The sequence below is a fragment of the Stegodyphus dumicola genome, chromosome 3 (genome assembly GCF_044657685.1).
Source record: "Stegodyphus dumicola isolate Sdum_Otavi_A_Nest chromosome 3, ASM4465768v1".
NCBI classification, from domain to species: domain Eukaryota; kingdom Metazoa; phylum Arthropoda; class Arachnida; order Araneae; family Eresidae; genus Stegodyphus; species Stegodyphus dumicola.
Window position 1 is genome coordinate 91,582,099 of NC_140770.1, and position 17,432 is coordinate 91,599,530.

General features: G+C 29.1%; 1 protein-coding gene across 1 annotated transcript in view; it reads right to left on the reverse strand.

Annotated features, from left to right (window-relative positions):
- LOC118201035 (major facilitator superfamily domain-containing protein 6-like) overlaps positions 1-14,980 on the reverse strand; it is a 39,837-nt gene extending 24,857 nt beyond the window's left edge. The window contains exon 1 of the mRNA XM_085813071.1: positions 14,848-14,980. The gene's annotated coding sequence lies outside the window, so the exon portion shown is untranslated. The remainder of the gene's footprint in view (positions 1-14,847) is intronic.
- Positions 14,981-17,432: the final 2,452 nt, after the last annotated feature.

A 17,432-nucleotide genomic window follows, 5' to 3' on the forward strand; every position in this document is an offset into this window, starting at 1 on the left:
GGAGGAAATATTCCCTTCTCTGCCAGGATGACTATTAACACTGTAAGACTTTTACAACAAAGTCAGGTCAGTGATTATCTCAGGCGGCGCTCATCGAACAGTTTGCCGTGATGCAACAGTTCCAGTGGCACTTGCAAGCACTGAACGTAACTGCCGAGCAGTAGACATCCTCTTACGGCAAGTATTCTCAAATATCGATCGTCAGAAGTAACTGTTCTTCGTTTACGACCATGTCCGGGCTTCCTTAAAACACTTAACAGAACTCTGAAATTGTTTCCATAGCGTAGAGATTGTCTGTCTTGAAATATTCATACATTTCATAGCTTTCATGATTGTCTACCCTGCTTTTAAACGGCCAATGATTCATCACTTCACAGATTCTTCAAAATACTTCAGAGTCAGAAGAAACTGTATTGAATTTTTATGCGTTGAAATCAATCGCCGTTAATACAGAAATTTAGCGTACTTGTATGCTATTACGTAGCTTGTATGCTATGTTAAAGCAAAGCCGACGTTGTTTTTTGAGCAGTAGGGGAAAAGGAGAGTTCTGGCTCGGGAGCTTTAGGGAGCCAGAGTTGAGGGAGCTCCCGAGAAGGAAGGCTGAGTCGTGGAAGGGAGGCTTATCTGAAAATGGAGACAGGGAGCCTTATCAGAAGGTGGATGGAAATAGAGTAGTTGCTACGTCACAGAAAAAGGACGTGTGCTTAGGTTTTATTAATTAGGTGATTTAGTAGTTATATGATAATGTGTACTTACTTCTTATTGAATTCTTAAAAACGTATATCAAGTAGGTGTTTTAAGTGACTGATACAGTTCATTTCCTTAAATAGATATAAAATAAAATGTTTCCTTCACAGTATAAACTCTTCCGAAGATAATTATTTTCTTACTTTTATTTATTCTATGACTGAATATCTGCCAAATTGCTACATGTCATCACAATTTAATAAGAGATTATATTTTACTGATTTATCAAAGGTGATTTTCCTTCGTTAATAAATTTTTAGCCTTTGTGTTTTTCTTCGTATTCCAACTGTTTTACTACGTATATGATGATTATCTCCTAGTTACCCTGAACGAGGATTATTTTTGAATTTAATGATTGAATGATCCTATACACTCAGAATTTTACCTTATTTCTTAAATCTTCTGTTCATAATATCACATATACTTTCCGTAATCTTCATTGCATTACTCATTCTTATTCCTAAATTCATTATACCCAGAGTTTTTTCAGACTTGTTAGGCAATACTTTTAACTTATTCGTTATATTTTATGAGTGTAATTACTAAAACACGCATTTTCGTGTATTATATTATTCAATGTTATATGTAATTTTTAACATTTTCGTTCTTTTCAACGTTAGCGATCTTCAACATATTCTGTATTTTAACTCATTTCATACATTTTCTAATCATATAGATGACTTGTATTTAATTTTAGATGTAACATTTCTAGCTTGTTTTGTACATTTTAACCTTCCCACTATTTAATATACTTAAATTTTTAACCAGTTTATATTTTCACACTGTATACATGACTTTTACTTGATTTCTCTCATACATTTTAACCTCCATGATTTCCAATATAGTCCTAATTTTAACATAATTCCTGCATTTTCATATCATATACCTGACGTTTATTTAATTTTATGTGTAAATTTTAACTTATTTTCTATTTTTTAACGTTTTTAGTTTCCAACATACTCTGAGTTTTAACTAATTTGCTATATTTTCACACTACGTACATGACTTTTACTTCATTTCTCTCATACATTTTAACCTTCATAATTTCCAATATAGTCCTAATTTTAACCTAATTGCTATATTTTCACACGATATACCTGACTTTTATTTAATTTTAGGTGTACATTTTAACTTCTTTTCTATATTTTAACGTTTTTAGTTTCCAATATACTCTGAATTTTAACAATTTTGCTATATTTTTACATGACTTTCATTTAATTTATAGCTACTTTCATACGTTTTAAACTTCGTAATTTCAAATATACTTTACATTTTAGTTTAATTCCTATATTTTCTGACCATATATATGAGCTTTATTTCATTTTAGATGTAATTTTTTTCATACATTTTAAACCTTCGTAAATTTTGAATTTTAAACTTTAATTTTAAACTTGCTTATTACATTTTTCTACTATATACCTAACTTATTTAATTCTAGATGTAAATGTTAACTCCTTTTCTGTTTTTTTATTGTTTTTAGTTTCCAACATACTAAGAATTTTAACTAATTTCTTATATTTTCACATGACTTTCATACGTTTTTACACTTCTAATTTCAAACAGGCTCTTAATTTTAGCTTAATTCCTCTATTTTCTTGCCATGTATATGAGCTTTATTCAATTTTAGATATTATTTTTAACATGTTTCGTACATTTTATACCTTCGTAATTTTTAAAGTACTCTAATTTTGAATTTGTTTATTACGTTTTCCTACCATACGTATGAACTTTAGTTAATTTCAGATGTAATTTTCATACTTTTCTGGCACTGGGTTTCTTTCTAGTTTCCAACATACTCTAAAGTTTAACTCTGTTTTATAATTTTTGATTGTAATTGCTCTTGTGATTTTACTATTTCAGCTAAATTAACACGCTTAAATTTCTTAAACATAGAGATTGATTTCAATTAAGCATTTTATTTTACAATCTTTAACTGTTATTCATATCCAATTCGTTGAATAGCCCTTACTTAGTCCATATTTTATAGTACTATTTTAATTTGCCAATTCTACAATTTATCATTCTGTAGTACTCTTACCATGACTTATCCTACTACTTTACTTCATTATTAACTTCATTCGCATTTTCAAACTTTAACATTTCCTGCGTATTCCGGCATTTCCTTTTAATTCTTAATACCCTTTATATCTGAATATATGTTTTTAAGCTCTTCAGTGTTACCAATGTTCAGTTTTGAATCTTGATTATCATTAAGCTAGTTTGATAGATTCCGAATTTTTAGAATGAAATCTCAACTTTCATCCATAATTTTAGACCCATATTCATTCTTTCATGTACTCGTACAAAATTCTTTCTTATTATTTTGAACGCTCAGTACCTCTTAATTCAGTAATTTGTACTAATTGAATGCATTCTACATCACTTTAAATGTTTCGACTATGCAAATTTTCATTTTATTACCTTTTCCTATACTAAGTATGGATATTTCTGCCTTCATGAATGATTTTCATGTGAAATTGACGATTATTTAGGTTACATATCCAAAAGAAAGTCCTAATACATTTCCAGTTTTGAATAAGAAATGAAGGACAATCGATTTTACCCATTGGCTACAATTTCATCTCTTGAAAGTTTGTTTTATTGGTATACATTTATTTCTAACACATAGTGTTAACACATTTTTTTTTTGTAACTTAGTCCAGTTCCAACTTAATTTCCCTAGACAATATCATATATAGTCTGTTTTTTTAATTTCTTAGACTAAAATGTTCTTTTCGCAAATGTCAGTTTGCATTAATTTATTTACCAATTTATTTTCTTATGAATGAAAACTTGTAAAACACTACCATACCTTTACACAACATATATCATTACCAATATACCTATATTTACAGAAGGAACCAAAGAGAGAAAGAGTAAGAGACATTTTACGCAAATTTCCACTATAATTTCGAATATTTTAACCTTCTTCATCACAAATACAGAACTTTCTTCGTACAATACGTATCATAGCAGTTAAACATGCCTTACTAATACACATTTGATGAGGAATAATGCCTTTTCAATTCAAAATTACACCCAAATAAGTGTTATGTTTTCTTATAATTGTACATATATGTTTGCATTGTAGGAACTTTCTATCCATTTTTGAGAACTGTAATTTGCTCAATATTATCTCTTTCTGAGAGAAAAACTCCAAACACCATATAAATCATTTAACTTTTCCTGTAGTATTACCACACTAGAGAATAACTATCTTAGAACTATTTTCTTAATATTAAGAACTAAATATGAAATAGCATTTTTCACTGTAGAATATTTAAGGTTTTACCTAAATGAAGATATAACCTTTACCGAATTTAAGTTATTTATCCAGAATTCCCAACAAATGTTTAGAAAATGTGTTGATAGAAAGCAATATATTTACCTATATTTACCTAAGGTCATAACTAAGTCTATAACAGATTTGTATCGGCTCCAGATTTACTATCAGTGAGAAAAACCTGAAGTTCACTTTATCTACCCTTGTCAGTATACACAAAAAGTCATGAATCATTCTGTAGTACAATTAGCATTTTACATACATTTAATACTAAATAACTTTAATTAACTTTCAATTAGGATTTTTAAAAGAAAAGCATATTTATGCGACATATTATTAAATTACTCCCAAGCGTTGTTGAGGAAAATGCAATTAAATATCCACATACACATTAAGAAAATCCTACTCATTAGGAACAGTAAAATCTTACCAATACTTTAAACGAAATGTAAAATATTGTAATGCATTAATATAAAACCTGAGTAACAAATCATTTCCTATAAGCTAAAGTTCCATATTCGAAGCACAGCATCCATAAATTTCACATAATACTACAGTTACACAATACAAATTATAAGAAAAGCTGAATAATCTATATTACATACAGAACAGAGACTACAATACTCAAGGACCTACTTAAAGAATACTTGAAACGTTTCAAAATTTTATATAATTCTATGCATATTTCATATATTAAGCACATTTCACGTTTTTAGAAATGTAGCATCACGCTTCCCAAGACAATGGCCAATGTATCCAACCTTATGAAAGTGAATCATCTAAAATAAGAAGGGGTAGTTTTATTATCTTCAACTGGTAAGCAAGCGATTAGGGTAGTGAGGCCTTGTTAAACAAGGATATGTACATATCCTAGTAGTGGTAGTTTAAAAGGCGTCACTTTCCTAATCACTTGTTTACCGGTTGAAGATAATAAAATTTTGAAACGTTTCAAGTATTCTTTAAGTAGGTCCTTGAGTATTGTAGTCTCTGTTCTGTATGTAATATAGATTATTCAGCTTTTCTTATAATTTGTATTGTGTAACTGTAGTATTATGTGAAATTTATGGATGCTGTGCTTCGAATATGGAACTTAAAATAGTTTTGTTCAGTATAAAATGTCATTAATTCTTTGTAATAGTTTGCGTATGAAAAATATAAACTTCTATTTTCGGGAAAAAATACCAGAAATGTGTAAAATCATGTAGTACATTTGGTTGGTCTTCAAGTTCGACTGAATTGATATAACTTCGGATATAACTTTACATAAGAATATCTAAAATGTTCAATGGGAATTCAAATTTTGAAAATAGTTTTCTATTTTTGATAACGTTTCATTGCACTAAGTCTTCTAGCTCTTATGAAATATTATTGTTATTCACAGATTTTCATGAAAGATGAAAAATATTTGATTTTTTCCTTGAAATTTTTAGTGTCATTCAGTAAGCACCTGCAATTAAACTCGTATGGCACTCTCTAATTAATGTGAAATGATATATATATTCTTTGAAAAAGATTGGGCTATGTTATTAGAATCTACGAAATAGTGAAATGTTTGGTATGAAACGATAAAAATTTTGCATGAAGTTCGGTATATGTTCACTCTCATTATTGAAGATCTCTTCCTAAATTCTGAAATAGTGATGTTTTCACTCTTATTATTTTCAAAATTTAGTAGTTCATGAATTAAATAACTGTATAGATGTACTAAACCTTATGGAAAATTCAAATATTTTATGAATTGATTGGTTTTACTTAAATGGTTTAGAAGTAAATGAGCGGTATGTTAGGCAGTTTCTTTCAGAAATATATCCGTATTTGGAAACTCTGTAGATAATTTGCCTTATTGAAATTGTTCTAAATTTTTAAAAATATATGGGTGATATGTTATCATCTAGAGTGTCTTTTCTCTTTGCAAATAGTATATAGAGTTATAATAGGAATTGAATCTTCTTTCTATAGCAGAATTTATTAGTATTTCTAGAAGAGGATTTAAAAAAAAATATTCATGTTTTTGTAAAAAAATAATGTAGTATCTGGTTTTCGTTATGGTAGAAAGTGTTATTCAAAAGTTTCAGAGTGGTAAAGTATGGTTGTGAAATGACGTTTTCTGAAAATAATCAATGTATTTCTCAATATTAGAAATTAAAATAGTCAAAACTAGAAGTCTTTTACACAATGTGAGCATGAAAGCCATTGAAAAATCTGTTGCAGTCGTATAAAATTTAACTCGAAGATGAAAATTGTTGCTTGCATGATTAAACAATATCAAAATTTGGTTTGAAACTAAATCACTGAGTGCTACGCATAGATGTGATCGTGATTGTTTCAAGTTCTTTGAGTAGAAGATATGCTGTTTTTTAAGTAAAATTATTTTCCTTTTCCGATGAAAGTAAGTCTAAAGCTAAATCTTTGGAAAAGTGATATATTTTCAGATTTTTGTCTGTTAGAAGAAATGCGCATGCTTACATAAAAATAAAATAGGAGTATGAGTGGATTTTCTCGTTCCTACAAAAGGGTAGATTTAGAAAATAAAGGAAAATTTATAAAAACGTTGGTTCATTACCTTACTCTTACTTCTTAAATGTTGATAAGTTATAAGAAAAGTCTTTTTAATCGTATACAGCTTATAGGAAATGATTTGTTACTCAGGTTTTATATTAATGCATTACAATATTTTACATTTCGTTTAAAGTATTGGTAAGATTTTACTGTTCCTAATGAGTAGGATTTTCTTAATGTGTATGTGGATATTTAATTGCATTTTCCTCAACAACGCTTGGGAGTAATTTAATAATATGTCGCATAAATATGCTTTTCTTTTAAAAATCCTAATTGAAAGTTAATTAAAGTTATTTAGTATTAAATGTATGTAAAATGCTAATTGTACTACAGAATGATTCATGACTTTTTGTGTATACTGACAAGGGTAGATAAAGTGAACTTCAGGTTTTTCTCACTGATAGTAAATCTGGAGCCGATACAAATCTGTTATAGACTTAGTTATGACCTTAGGTAAATATAGGTAAATATATTGCTTTCTATCAACACATTTTCTAAACATTTGTTGGGAATTCTGGATAAATAACTTAAATTCGGTAAAGGTTATATCTTCATTTAGGTAAAACCTTAAATATTCTACAGTGAAAAATGCTATTTCATATTTAGTTCTTAATATTAAGAAAATAGTTCTAAGATAGTTATTCTCTAGTGTGGTAATACTACAGGAAAAGTTAAATGATTTATATGGTGTTTGGAGTTTTTCTCTCAGAAAGAGATAATATTGAGCAAATTACAGTTCTCAAAAATGGATAGAAAGTTCCTACAATGCAAACATATATGTACAATTATAAGAAAACATAACACTTATTTGGGTGTAATTTTGAATTGAAAAGGCATTATTCCTCATCAAATGTGTATTAGTAAGGCATGTTTAACTGCTATGATACGTATTGTACGAAGAAAGTTCTGTATTTGTGATGAAGAAGGTTAAAATATTCGAAATTATAGTGGAAATTTGCGTAAAATGTCTCTTACTCTTTCTCTCTTTGGTTCCTTCTGTAAATATAGGTATATTGGTAATGATATATGTTGTGTAAAGGTATGGTAGTGTTTTACAAGTTTTCATTCATAAGAAAATAAATTGGTAAATAAATTAATGCAAACTGACATTTGCGAAAAGAACATTTTAGTCTAAGAAATTAAAAAAACAGACTATATATGATATTGTCTAGGGAAATTAAGTTGGAACTGGACTAAGTTACAAAAAAAAATGTGTTAACACTATGTGTTAGAAATAAATGTATACCAATAAAACAAACTTTCAAGAGATGAAATTGTAGCCAATGGGTAAAATCGATTGTCCTTCATTTCTTATTCAAAACTGGAAATGTATTAGGACTTTCTTTTGGATATGTAACCTAAATAATCGTCAATTTCACATGAAAATCATTCATGAAGGCAGAAATATCCATACTTAGTATAGGAAAAGGTAATAAAATGAAAATTTGCATAGTCGAAACATTTAAAGTGATGTAGAATGCATTCAATTAGTACAAATTACTGAATTAAGAGGTACTGAGCGTTCAAAATAATAAGAAAGAATTTTGTACGAGTACATGAAAGAATGAATATGGGTCTAAAATTATGGATGAAAGTTGAGATTTCATTCTAAAAATTCGGAATCTATCAAACTAGCTTAATGATAATCAAGATTCAAAACTGAACATTGGTAACACTGAAGAGCTTAAAAACATATATTCAGATATAAAGGGTATTAAGAATTAAAAGGAAATGCCGGAATACGCAGGAAATGTTAAAGTTTGAAAATGCGAATGAAGTTAATAATGAAGTAAAGTAGTAGGATAAGTCATGGTAAGAGTACTACAGAATGATAAATTGTAGAATTGGCAAATTAAAATAGTACTATAAAATATGGACTAAGTAAGGGCTATTCAACGAATTGGATATGAATAACAGTTAAAGGTTGTAAAATAAAATGCTTAATTGAAATCAATCTCTATGTTTAAGAAATTTAAGCGTGTTAATTTAGCTGAAATAGTAAAATCACAAGAGCAATTACAATCAAAAATTATAAAACAGAGTTAAACTTTAGAGTATGTTGGAAACTAGAAAGAAACCCAGTGCCAGAAAAGTATGAAAATTACATCTGAAATTAACTAAAGTTCATACGTATGGTAGGAAAACGTAATAAACAAATTCAAAATTAGAGTACTTTAAAAATTACGAAGGTATAAAATGTACGAAACATGTTAAAAATAATATCTAAAATTGAATAAAGCTCATATACATGGCAAGAAAATAGAGGAATTAAACTAAAATTAAGAGCCTGTTTGAAATTAGAAGTGTAAAAACGTATGAAAGTCATGTGAAAATATAAGAAATTAGTTAAAATTCTTAGTATGTTGGAAACTAAAAACAATAAAAAAACAGAAAAGGAGTTAACATTTACATCTAGAATTAAATAAGTTAGGTATATAGTAGAAAAATGTAATAAGCAAGTTTAAAATTAAAGTTTAAAATTCAAAATTTACGAAGGTTTAAAATGTATGAAAAAAATTACATCTAAAATGAAATAAAGCTCATATATATGGTCAGAAAATATAGGAATTAAACTAAAATGTAAAGTATATTTGAAATTACGAAGTTTAAAACGTATGAAAGTAGCTATAAATTAAATGAAAGTCATGTAAAAATATAGCAAAATTGTTAAAATTCAGAGTATATTGGAAACTAAAAACGTTAAAATATAGAAAAGAAGTTAAAATGTACACCTAAAATTAAATAAAAGTCAGGTATATCGTGTGAAAATATAGCAATTAGGTTAAAATTAGGACTATATTGGAAATTATGAAGGTTAAAATGTATGAGAGAAATGAAGTAAAAGTCATGTACGTAGTGTGAAAATATAGCAAATTAGTTAAAACTCAGAGTATGTTGGAAACTAAAAACGTTAAAAAATAGAAAATAAGTTAAAATTTACACATAAAATTAAATAAACGTCAGGTATATGATATGAAAATGCAGGAATTATGTTAAAATTAGGACTATATTGGAAATCATGGAGGTTAAAATGTATGAGAGAAATCAAGTAAAAGTCATGTATACAGTGTGAAAATATAAACCTCGTTAAAAATTTAAGTATATTAAATAGTGGGAAGGTTAAAATGTACAAAACAAGCTAGAAATGTTACATCTAAAATTAAATACAAGTCATCTATATGATTAGAAAATGTATGAAATGAGTTAAAATACAGAATATGTTGAAGATCGCTAACGTTGAAAAGAACGAAAATGTTAAAAATTACATATAACATTGAATAATATAATACACGAAAATGCGTGTTTTAGTAATTACACTCATAAAATATAACGAATAAGTTAAAAGTATTGCCTAACAAGTCTGAAAAAACTCTGGGTATAATGAATTTAGGAATAAGAATGAGTAATGCAATGAAGATTACGGAAAGTATATGTGATATTATGAACAGAAGATTTAAGAAATAAGGTAAAATTCTGAGTGTATAGGATCATTCAATCATTAAATTCAAAAATAATCCTCGTTCAGGGTAACTAGGAGATAATCATCATATACGTAGTAAAACAATTGGAATACGAAGAAAAACACAAAGGCTAAAAATTTATTAACGAAGGAAAATCACCTTTGATAAATCAGTAAAATATAATCTCTTATTAAATTGTGATGACATGTAGCAATTTGGCAGATATTCAGTCATAGAATAAATAAAAGTAAGAAAATAATTATCTTCGGAAGAGTTTATACTGTGAAGGAAACATTTTATTTTATATCTATTTAAGGAAATGAACTGTATCAGTCACTTAAAACACCTACTTGATATACGTTTTTAAGAATTCAATAAGAAGTAAGTACACATTATCACATAACTACTAAATCACCTAATTAATAAAACCTAAGCACACGTCCTTTTTCTGTGACGTAGCAACTACTCTATTTCCATCCACCTCCTGATAAGGCTCCCTGTCTCCATTTTCAGATAAGCCTCCCTTCCACGACTCAGCCTTCCTTCTCGGGAGCTCCCTCAACTCTGGCTCCCTAAAGCTCCCGAGCCAGAACTCTCCTTTTCCCCTACTTTGAGCCATAACTTGCCAACAAATTTAAGAAAACTGAACTGTAGAAATTTCACACACTTTGAAGTCGTTCACAAAAATTGGGAAGTTTAAACGAACCCAACCATGAGCGTCTATGACTGCGCATGCGCATCCACTGAGCTTTAGGTAACTGTAATATTCCCACACTCCGCAAAGAAACAAGACAAAAATCGCATAACTTCGAATAGAGGAAATTTCCAGAAATGAATCTAATCAAAAACTGAGTATCGGCGTATAAGACGTACCCCGTTTTTCAGACCTCTTTTCAAAGAAAAAATTGCGTCTTATACGCCGGCATATAATACGGTACTTCCTGCAAATGAAGATGTAAACATTATACGAGAGTATAACAAATAAGCTTAGTTTCAAATTGCTTCTAAACCCCGAAATATCACTTTACTTTAACCAGGATATCACTTTATCTGCCCACACTAGGATTTAGAGTAAATGTTTTGCGAAACTGCATCATTTCAAAGACAGAATGTTAAGAAATATCCTTGTATTGCCACTGTTCAAATTTTATGCCAAAAAAAGGAACAGGAAATTTCAGTTAGAATGAAGCAATGAAGCAATGAAGACACACGGTGCTACAAGAGTATTCTGATATCTAGAATTGTTTAAAAAAACTAATCTATAAATCAGAGGTAAAAAAAAGCAATATTAAATTGAACAAAATTAATGCAAATTTTACTCCCTCGTGTTTCAAATTAAAAATATTGCTTCACGTATTTTTTGATTCACAAGGAAGATAAGTAAATTTTAAACAATTACGCAGTTTTTTTTAAAAAAGAAGCTTACAATATGAAAACATCTGATTATTATTCAAAGAAAAATTTACCATTGAAAACCATTATACCCTCCTGTTAAATAAAAGTTATATCCCCCTAGTACCAAATAATGAATTTAAATGTCTACTTTAAATAAAATTAAAATACTTTAGAATTTAAATTTTAAAATCTTTATTTCTTTCTGCATTTTGTTTTTGAACATAAAATTTATAAATAAAAATATGTCAAAAAATATATTACTTTAAAAGTACATAAAAAGTAGTATAAAAGTATATTACATTAAAGTATTATGAAAAGTATATTATTTAAAAAAAATGAAATATATATAGAGAGAGGCTTGCAATCTGTATGTTTTGCAAAAATCCAACACAGTTATTAAATTTCTTTCTGGGTGCAGACGATGGTATACACAAGAAGTAGATTTTAAAATTTTGGTGTGTATTTTAATTGGTTACTAAAAACTTACAGAGGATGTTTACACACTTTTAGAACGATTTCCATAGATAATAAAAAAGAAAAAAGCAAACGTTTGAGAATAAAATTCTCTAGCAAAAGTATAAAACATCGTTCGCTACTTTTAAATTTATTCATCTTTCAAATTATCGCATGTAAACAAGCTGTGGATTGAAGAATATGTTTTTGTGATTTTCGAAGAGAAATATTCCGTAACTCAAAAACGTTTGTGAAATGCATTGTATTAAAATTTCTAAGTGCAAAATAAGCAACACCGGAATGGAAAAACAGTCAGTAATTACTTTTACATGGGAAGAAGACTCCAAACGAATACCCAAGAAAGGTACATACTCTTCTAATGTTTCTTAAAGTTTAAGTCTTTCTTAAGTTAAATCATTGGTAACAAAAGAAAAACAGCCGATGCATAAGTTAATTGCAGAGTCCTTAATACATCTGTGGTAACAGTAAATAAAATAATACACGAAGATTTACAAGATTTACAACTTAAAAAAGCCAAAAAATATAATGTTTGCCAACTTTTGCCAAGGCATGTGGTTCAACGCAGAACAATTTGCAAAACCTTGTATGAAAATTATTTAGTAGGAGATAAATTCAAATACATAGTTAATTTTTGATGAAGCACGGGTTTAGGTAAATGATTGGTGGGGTGGGGGGAAGTTTTTATTGTAGAAAATAAAGAGAAAAAAAATTACAAAGCTGGGTCTGTCAATGAGAAATTCCCATATTTACAAAGGGAATTCCATTTCTTTATCTCAATAACTTTCAAAGGAAATTTCACTAAAACAAAGCAACAAGTCGTACTTCGAGAAGCAAAACTTCCTTGCAAAAATGAAGACTGATACATTGTATTGAAAATATACCTTTTCAACGTATCTGCGAAGTTCACATTTCTCCAACGTACTAGTGTGCTTTTGATCTTTTAAAAAGAGCTCTGTCTAAGCGCATACTCACCACGACTGACGGACTGTGGAAAATAGTGGAAAAGAAGGGAAATCAATACCCTAGGAAATTTTACAAAAAGGGCCTTTCTGTCATTTAAATCACGATACAAACCTTTAATCTTAAAAAGAAGCTGCTAGATCAAGCATTTAAAAAAATATGAATTACATTTTAAGCATTAATTAAACAGCCACGAAATCGTTTTTGAAACGTGTAAACACCCTCTGTGTTTTATTTAAAGCTTTGTTCACACAGTGGTTTTAATGTCATAACAGGTTTAAGCCAAGCTTCGTTGCTAAAAACTAGGCCTTGCTATGTCACAGAAAATATTTTAAATATTTTGCCTAAAAGTTCTAATTTTTCAGCGTTATGCAAGATGGCATAAGAAGCACCAATCACAGCGAAGCAAAAAACGGTCCATGGTTTTCCTGAGTAAGCTATACACTTAGCATGCGCAACTTTCCCTTCCGTGACTGGCTATGTCTCCAAACCTGCTAAATAGATGTGAATAGACTTGATGAGTTTTATGCCTTAAACCACAAAGCTTTATGACGACAAAACCACCGTTTGAACGATGCCAGTCATGGTCTAAAATAACGACTTTGCAAAATTTTGTTACATAGACCACGTAAATTGACTGTTAAATGATTAATTTACGCTATAATCAAAATCGTACGTTTAAAATACTTGATAGTACGTTTAAAACACTTGGAAGATAAATTTCCAGTCTACGGCAAATAAGATTTTATGAATTGGCTATTTTTATTATCCTGAGCACAATTTTACTGCAAAATGAAAACAATAAACATACATCGAAAACACTTTTCTTGATGTCTTAAAAATTTCAGAAATTAGTAGTTTAAAATTAGTAGTTGATTTATATTTTGATTTCGTCTCCTGAAAAATAGGACAGATTAAGGAGGAGGAAAATGATTCCGAATTTAAATGCATACAATCTCTCTTTATGAATACCTCACTGAATAGGTTTATTAAAAATCTATATATTTTCGATGTAGGCTGCTCTGCTACTTCATATTCAGATTCCTAATACATGCAATATTTTTTCATGTGTGCATGATGAGAACTGGAAAATAAGATATAATTCGAAGTCTTTTTATATGTTGAAAAGGTCATCTTATTTTTTATTTTTATTTATTTATTTATTAAAAAAATAAAATCACGGTTCGATAAAGCTGAACATGGTATTATTGTTTCTCTGCTTAATAAATGTCGGCCTAACTGCCATAGTATTACATAAATTAGAAATTACCCCTTATTCGTATCTATTATAACTCTAGCACTGATTTTAGTTTTAATTCTTTGACATGTCATTTTTAAATTCCTGATGTGCCTGAAAACAACAACAACAAAAAAAAAAAAAAAAAAAAAAAAAAAAAAAAAAAAAATCGAATTTTGCTTTAAATTTAGTCTATATGCACACAAAATTGATGATCAATTTAAAAATCGAAATTTTATACTTGAGTTTATGGCTAGCAGTTTAGATTCTTAGTAATCGAAACTTGGTGTCCATTTTAAGGAATAATTAATTATTCCTTTCAATAAAAAATTCAGAATACGTAAGACTGGATATAGTTAACGCAAACTCGAACGTCGCTCAAAAATAGCTTAAAAAAGAATTTTGTAATACATCAGCTACACAAAGTTTTCTTTCCCAAAAGGCGCTCCAGCCAGACACATCGCTTGACAGCCATTAAGACCTCCCAACAACTGATTAAAAAACATTGAGCAACTGAGACTGATTTAGTTCCGCGTAACTCGTGCGAAGCACCCATTCATTATTATCATTATTATTTTTTTGAATTAGGATGATCAAGGCCATTTACCAGCGTCAATTCAATATAAGAAGAAGAATATATTTTAAACAGCGAATTTATATAGTAATAAATAAACTTGCATATAATACCTTCGTAGTTATAGACGTCAAAAAGATATTTAATTTTTTTTTACCTTTTTGCATGTTATGAGCAGTATTTTTAATCCCCCATTGTGTTGAACTCCCGCTCCATTTCTCAAAAGCGCCTTCTAGCGGCAGACCTTGACGTTATATTGTGCTGTAACATAAAAAACACGTCTTTTTACCCAAACAAGTTGAGGGATCTCGTGGTTGGTTGCATATGGAATAATAAGAAAACAGGGGTTCTTTTTTATTTACTGGAGGTCCTTCTGATGAAAAAACAGGAAAGAACTTCAATATTAAATATTCGTAATATTAAATCAAGTACAGATGAGTCCTGTATTGAACTTTTTTCACAATGAATTCTTTAAATCATGAAAATGATAGCTTCGCTTCAATGAAATTTATTTCTTCATTAGCTAGCGCATTTTAAATCTCGAATAAACTATAATATTTTTTTAAATACACAACATATGAAAGTAAATGTCTGCGGGTTTAATTAATATTTTGGTAAAATAAAAAAACACTAAACATTTTAATTTAACTTTCAGTTAAGGATTTAAAAAAAATCATTATTTCATCCATTATTTTATTCTTTCGAATAAAATCAATCCTTCTGCAAAACTGCTTTTGTTTGGAGGGTAATGAAACTACATAATACGTAATTCTGTTGTCTTGTTTTTGCGAGATTAGTTTCCATAAAGAAAGAAGACGAAGAAGAGGAAAAAAATCTGGAAGTGTTCAGATTTTAATGCTCGCCCAAAGAGGCTTGTTAAGGTTTTTTTCACGTTCTCTCTGAGCTCGCAGTCTAACAGTCTGCTATTGCACTCACTCCTGCTAGCCCATTTCTTTTTGTCTCTTTTGCTTTATTTTTAAGAGGCATTTTTTTCGCACTTACGCCATGTGCAAATTCATCAACAAATTCACAAAATTTTTAAAAGCAGCATGTGTTTAGATTTCCCGTGCAGCGTTAAATGTGTAGAGACATTAGGTATTTTCGAGTCGGAAAGATGAAAAATTAGGAAACGCCTTCGGCGGGAATCGAACCATGAACCTCTGGAATACGGACCCAGTATACAGAACCATTACACCACGAAGGCACGCTAGAAAACCGGGAGAAATACCTTATAAATGTTGGCATACATTTTTCTATTTTTTTCAGTGTTTTCTCATATCGGCATTCAGTTTTCTTAATAAGATAGCTTGCAAAACTTCTTTTTTGTCTTTTTATTGTTAACCCTTTGTTGCATCATGTCCACTCTAGTAGACAAAAGTTTAAATTTGTTTATTCTTCTGTAAATGCCTTAACAGATTCCATTCCTGTGTTTTTATTCATTCTATATTATTAGAACTTTCAACTGTCTATCATAGATGCCTGTATAGCGTAACTAAGCAAAGCATTGCTATTTGGAAAATGGCTGCTACTTCTGTTTCCAATTTAGTACAGTTTCTCATAGTAAACATTATATAATACTGCTTACATTTTCTTATATTGCCATTTTTTTATTCATAATTAGTAATTTTAGACATTTCATTTTAAATGTCAGTTTGAGAAAATTGTGGAGTGGGTAGATAAAGATCTACCGAAAAGAGTGAATTGAAACTCAAATGTATTGCTTATCAAGCCAAAACACCACTGGAAATGTTTATGTTTGGCAAAGAATTTCTAGAACATTTGACATTTGAATCCGATAGGTACAGGTTACAAAATCGTAGCAAAATGAATTCAATCACAATCGACGAAATGAAGGTATTTTTGGGAATCTGTATGTACATGCCAGTTGTAAATTTACCATTTAGAAGATGGTAATGATCACTGCAAACAAGGCAGGAAATAATTTCAAATGCAATGACCGTAAATCGTTGGGAAGAGATTTATATGCATGTACGTATATGGTTGCTGTCCACTGTAGTGAACAAACTGTTGCAATTATTTAAAACGAAATTTGAATAAAATAATTTTTTTTATTACTACTAAGGTTATTTTAAGTCGAAAAAATACAAACATTTTCGTTTAACTTCTCTTGATTATTTGTATGCAACAAAAGGTTAATATTTGTGTACTTAATTTATTAACTAAAAATCATGTTCTTTGCCTTTAGGCAGCATAAGAATAAAATATAAAAATCATGTTCTTTGCCTTTAGGCAGCATAAGAATAAAATATAAAAATCATGTTCTTTGCCTTTAGGCAGCATAAGAATAAAATATGTAAAAACCGCATATTTTTAGAATTTTCCTCATACATTCTTGTACGCTGGGGATAAAAACATTTTGTTCAGCACAGTGTTGCCACTTCTCGCTTTCAAATCGTTGAGTTTGTTAATAAAGAATACATTAAAGTTTTACAAAATACGAAACATAAATTTTGAAATTCAAAATTCGAGCTTCCACATGCACATGTTTAGATGGAGGACTACGTTACGAAAAATTTGATAACCCTAGGTACCGTCCTTTTTTCACAGTGCGAGAAACATATATAAATACATTCAGACTCTTCATTATTTAATTTCTTTAAAAATAATATAGGGCAATACCGACAAGTGATACAGACTTAACGGACGAAGAAAAATCTCATTTCGAGACTAATAACCCATTCGTGCTAACGCCCTTTTGTGCTTAAAAACAAACTATCGATA